The following is a 6,000-nucleotide window of genomic DNA, read 5'->3' as shown; positions in this document are numbered from 1 at the left end:
CTCCTCTAGAGGAGAGTGTAGGGGGGTGTGGAGGTCCGCTTTGCCAAACACAGAGCTGTGAATGCTGTAATGGCTGGAAAACATGTTTCCTCTACCGTCCATAATGAGCACCGTTTACACACAGGCACTCACACACGCACTCACACACGCATGCACACACAACCACACACAAACACACACACACACACACACACACACACACACACACACACACACACACACACACACACACACACACACACACACACACACACACACACACACACACACACACACACACACACACACACACACACACACACACACACACACACACACACACACACAGAGAAAGAGAGAGAGAGAGAGGGTGAAAATGCACCTCCACATCCCTCTCCCTCCTCCCACTTCCTTTTACCTCCCCCTGTTACTAGGAAACCAGAAACACGTGATCTCACCAGTGTTGTTGTGGATGCTGAGAGGTTGAAGTGGGGTGGGGATAGGCAGTAAAGGGGAAGGTGGAGACAAGAAGCCGGCTTCAACCAGCTCTTGTGAAATAAAGCGGTGGAACGAAACATCGGTGCTGCTTATTACACTGGCAACGCCACGGCAATACCACTGCACTCACTCACACCCTGCACCGGCCAATTACTGTTGAAGTCGGAAATTTACATACATTTAGGTTGGAGTCATTACAACTCGTTTTTCAACCACTCCACAAATTTCTTGTTAACAAACTATAGTTTTGGCAAGTTGGTTAGGACATCTACTTTGTGCATGACACAAGTAATTTTTCCAACAATTGTTTACAGACAGATTAACAAATTATTTCACTTAAAATTCACTGTATCAAGTCCAGTGGGTCAGAAGTTTACATACACTAAGTTGACTGTGCCTTTAAACAGCATGAAGAATTACAGAAAAGGATGTCATGACTTTAGAAGCTTCTGATAGGCTAATTGACATCATTTGAGTCAATTGGATGTATTTCAAGGCCTACCTTCACACTCAGTGCCTCTTTCCTTGACATCATGGCAAAATCCAAAAATATCAGCCAAGACCTCAGAAAAAAATTGTACACCTCCACAAGTCTGGTTCATCCTTGGGAGCAATTTCCAAACGCCTGAAGGTACCACGTTCATCTGTATAAACAATAGTATGCAAGTATAAACACCATGGGACTACGCAGCCGTCATACCGCTCAGGAAGGAGACGCGTTCTGTCTCCTAGAGATGGACGTAGTTTGGTGCGAAAAGTGCAAATCAATCCCAGAACAACAGCAAAGGACATTGTGAAGATGCTGGAGGAAAAGGGTACAAAAGTATCTATATCCACAGTAAAACAAGTCCTATATCGACATAACCTGAAAGGCTGCTCAGCAAGGAAGAAGCCACTGCTCCAAAACCGCCATAAAAAAGCCAGACTGCGGTTTGCAACTGCGCGTGGGGACAAAGATCGTACTTTTTGGAGAAATGTCCTCTGATCTGATGAAACAAAAATAGAACTGTTTGGCCATAATGACCATCATTATGTTTGGAGGATAAAGGAGGAGGCTTGCAAGCCGAAGAACACCATCCCAACCGTGAAGCATGGGGTTGGCAGCATCATGTTGTAGGGGTGCTTTGCTGCAGGAGGGACTGGTGCACTTCACAAAATAGATGGCATCATGATGGAGGAAAATTATGTGGATATATTGAAGCAACATCTCAAGACATCAGTCAGGAAGTTAAAGCTTGGTCGCAAATGGGTCTTCCAAATGGACAATGACCCCAAGCATATTTCCAAAGTTCTGGCAAAATGGCTTAAGGACAATAAAGTCAAGGTATTGGAGTGGCCATCACAAAGCCCTGACCTCAATCCCATAGAAAATTTGTGGGCAGAACTGAAAAAGCGTGTGCGAGCAAGGAGGCCTACAAACCTGACTCAGTTACATCAGCTCTGTCAGTAGGAATTGGCCAAAATTCACCCAACTTATTATGGGAAGCTTGTGGAAGGCTACCCGAAACGTTTGACCCAAGTTAAACAGTCTGAAGGCAATGCTACCAAATACTAAATGAGTGTATGTAAACTTCTGATCCACCGGGAATGTGATGAAAGAAATAAAAGCTGAACTAAATCATTCTCTCTACTATTATTCTGACATTTCACATTCTTACAATAAAGTGGTGATCCTAACTGACCTAAGACAGGGACTTTTTGCGAAGATTAAATATCAGGAATTGTGAAAAACTGAGTTTAAATGTATTTGGCTGAGGTGTATGTGAACCTCCGACTTCAACTGTATAAGAGCCATTGCAGAGGGAGGGCATCGTACAACTGTACCTCTACTTCACATTACGTAGAGAGAGAGAGAGAGAGAGAGAGAGAGAGAGAGAGAGAGAGAGAGAGAGAGAGAGAGAGAGAGAGAGAGAGAGAGTACATCAATCAAACACACACACACACACACACACACACACACACACACACACACACACACACACACACACACACACACACACACACACACACACACACACGGCATGTTTTTGTGTTTGTTTGAAGAGTCCATTGCTCCCTCAAAAGCCTTTTTCCTCCCTGTTTCTAGCACAGTGAATGTATCCGTTTCCTCTGTTTACCCAGAGAGACTTCCAAGCAACAGCTCACGTCGTTCTGCGTGCGTTCCCATCCCCGTCAGCAACACATCAAACACTTGATCCACCAACATCTGCTTGAAAAACTAACTGGAGCAGCTCTGACCTTATGACCCCTTCTCTGTGCCGGCAGGGTGGAAACCTGTGTGTGTGTGCGTGCGCGTGTGTGTGTCGGCAAAAGGATGAGTCCCCCTTCTAGATGGCAGTGCCTCGCTCCACTCCTGTGGACCGACAACAATGGCAGCAGGGCTGTAATGAAAAGCTAGCGCCCAATCCGTGTTGGCAGAGAGAGGGGCATATCGACCACAGCTTGCTCCGCTCCCCCTGCTGCCAAACAGATGCCCCAGAGATGGTATCTACTTTGAATGAGACAGAGAGTCAGTATTGGGTATTGTATTAGGATCCCCATTACCTGTTGCAAAAGCATCTACTCTTCCTGGGGTCCACACAATACATGAAACATGACATAATACAGAACATTAATAGTGAAGAACAGCTCAAGGACAGAACTACATCAATTAAAAAATGGATCAATCACGAGGCTACGTTTGTGTTTATTGTTCAACACACACGCAAGCAGACGCTCGGACGGACGGACGGACGGACGGACGGGCGGGCGGGCGGGCGGGCGGGCGGGCACGCACGCACGCACGCACGCACGCACGCACGCACGCACGCACGCACGCACGCACGCACGCACGCACGCACGCACACACACACACACACACACACACACACACACACACACACACACACACACACACACACACACACACACACACACACACACACACACACACACACACACACACCCCTCCAGAGGGCTGGCCTGCCCTACTTCAGTCCAACCCCTGTCCAGATTATAATACAGGCAGAATGTGTGCATCAGCTAAAAACTTGGGTAACAGCGTAAATCACTTCTTTTTTTCCACTCACGACTCTGCTGACACCAACCCCAGGAATGGAGCGTCAGATATTCGTACAGCCCCAGAATTATTGATGCGGTCTGCGCTCCCAGGGCGTCGCTTGTATATTACCGCTTTCATTAAAAACATTCTGTTTCTCTGCCAAATACCAGGGAAAAGTTGGCTGCGTGTCGCTGTGGACCTCCCCTGATTGGTTGATGCCTTTCCTGACGCTGCCTTACCAAAACAAATTAAATATTAAAAAGACTTTGTTTGTGTGTGCTTTCCCCCTCTGTAATATGATACAGGCAGCTGGAGGACAGTAAAACACTAGTAGTAGAAGTACAATAAAACTCATGTCTGGATGCAGAAGACAGAGGCACTAATTAGCAGTCATTATTATTCTCTCATCACATTGGCCCTTTTTCTGCCATGTTGACACAAACACACAAAAACTCACTGGCTCACCAGCTACGGAAGTTACGTACTCAGACAGAGACGCACAAACCCTTTCTCGTGTCTAACATGGCTTCACTTGTTTGTTTGAGTACTTCAAAGCATTTTGGTTTTAGTCAGTTGTCATCGACCCATTAGACTAAAAGCCTATAGACACAGCCCAGACCCAGTTCTAGTTATTAAGTGAGGAAGAGGATGGTAAAGCAGTAGACACACACACACACACACACACCCACACACACACACACACACACACACACACACACACACACACACACACACACCCACACCCACACCCACACCCACACCCACACACACACACACACACACCTGACCAACTGGGTTGAAGCCCATGGCTCCTAAGACAATGTTTGACTTGCAAGTCTTCAGGTCTTAGGCATCGTTACTCATCACATGAGCAGGGTTCACTGAACCACCTTGGATACACACTTGAACACGTAAGAGATAGTGATCGTGCCTTTTCATTAGTAGTCTGTTGGTGTGCGTTTGGTATAGAAGCGCATTAACCACAAGACGTTGCAGGCAGCTCAACATGCGAACAGAGCTGCACTGTGGAAAAGTGCTTGTTCCCCCTACAAGCCAGGAGGTGAGTCAAATGGAAATGTGTGTTTGTGAATCGACTCTGTGTGTCCACCTCTACCTGTCAGTATGTTATGTTTACCTACATACTGTACCTTCTTTAGCAGTGTGTGTCCTACCCGGTCTGTGTGTGTGTCTCCTGTCCATTGTGTATCCTCTCTCTGTGTTTGTGTGTCCCTCAGAGCCCTCCTGCTATGTATATGTGTGTGTCCCTCAGAGCCCTCCTGCTATGAATATGTGTGTGTCCCTCAGAGCCCTCCTGCTATGTATATGTGTGTGTCCCTCAGAGCCCTCCTGCTATGTATATGTGTGTGTCCCTCAGAGCCCTCCTGCTATGTATATGTGTGTGTCCCTCAGAGCCCTCCTGCTATGAATATGTGTGTGTCCCTCAGAGCCCTCCTGCTATGTATATGTGTGTGTCCCTCAGAGCCCTCCTGCTGTGAATATGTGTGTGTCCCTCAGAACCCTCCTGCTATGTATATGTGTGTGTCCCTCAGAGCCCTCCTGCTATGTATATGTGTGTGTCCCTCAGAGCCCTCCTGCTATGTATATGTGTGTGTCCCTCAGAGCCCTCCTGCTATGTATATGTGTGTGTCCCTCAGAGCCCTCCTGCTGTGTATATGTGTGTGTCCCTCAGAGCCCTCCTGCTGTGTGTGTGTGTGTGTGTCCCTCGGAACCCTCCTGCTATGTATGTGTGTGTGTGTGTGTGTGTCCCTCAGAGCCCTCCTGCTGTGTGTGTGTGTGTGTCCCTCAGAGCCCTCCTGCTGTGTATATGTGTGTGTGTGTCCCTCGGAACCCTCCTGCTATGTATGTGTGTGTGTGTGTGTCCCTCAGAGCCCTCCTGCTGTGTATATGTGTATGTCCCTCAGAGCCCTCCTGCTGTGTGTGTGTGTGTGTGTGTGTGTCCCTCGGAACCCTCCTGCTGTGTATATATGTGTGTGTGTGTCCCTCAGAGCCCTCCTGCTATGTATGTGTGTGTGTCCCTCAGAGCCCTCCTGCTGTGTATATGTGTGTGTCCCTCAGAGCCCTCCTGCTGTGTATATGTGTGTGTCCCTCAGAGCCCTCCTGCTATGTATATGTGTGTGTCCCTCAGAGCCCTCCTGCTGTGTGTGTGTGTGTGTGTCCCTCAGAGCCCTCCTGCTATGTGTGTGTGTGTGTCCCTCAGAGCCCTCCTGCTATGTGTGTGTGTGTGTGTCCCTCAGAGCCCCCCTGCTGTGTATATATGTGTGTGTGTGTCCCTCAGAGCCCTCCTGCTGTGTATATATGTGTGTGTGTGTCCCTCAGAGCCCTCCTGCTGTGTGTGTGTGTGTCCCTCAGAGCCCTCCTGCTATGTATATGTGTGTGTCCCTCAGAGCCCTCCTGCTGTGTGTGTGTGTGTCCCTCAGAGCCCTCCTGCTATGTATATGTGTGTGTGTCCCTCAGAGCCCTCC

Source organism: Salvelinus fontinalis, chromosome 34 (genome assembly GCF_029448725.1).
Source record: "Salvelinus fontinalis isolate EN_2023a chromosome 34, ASM2944872v1, whole genome shotgun sequence".
Classification (NCBI taxonomy): Eukaryota; Metazoa; Chordata; class Actinopteri; order Salmoniformes; family Salmonidae; genus Salvelinus; species Salvelinus fontinalis.
Note: the sequence above shows the minus strand (reverse complement) of the source record.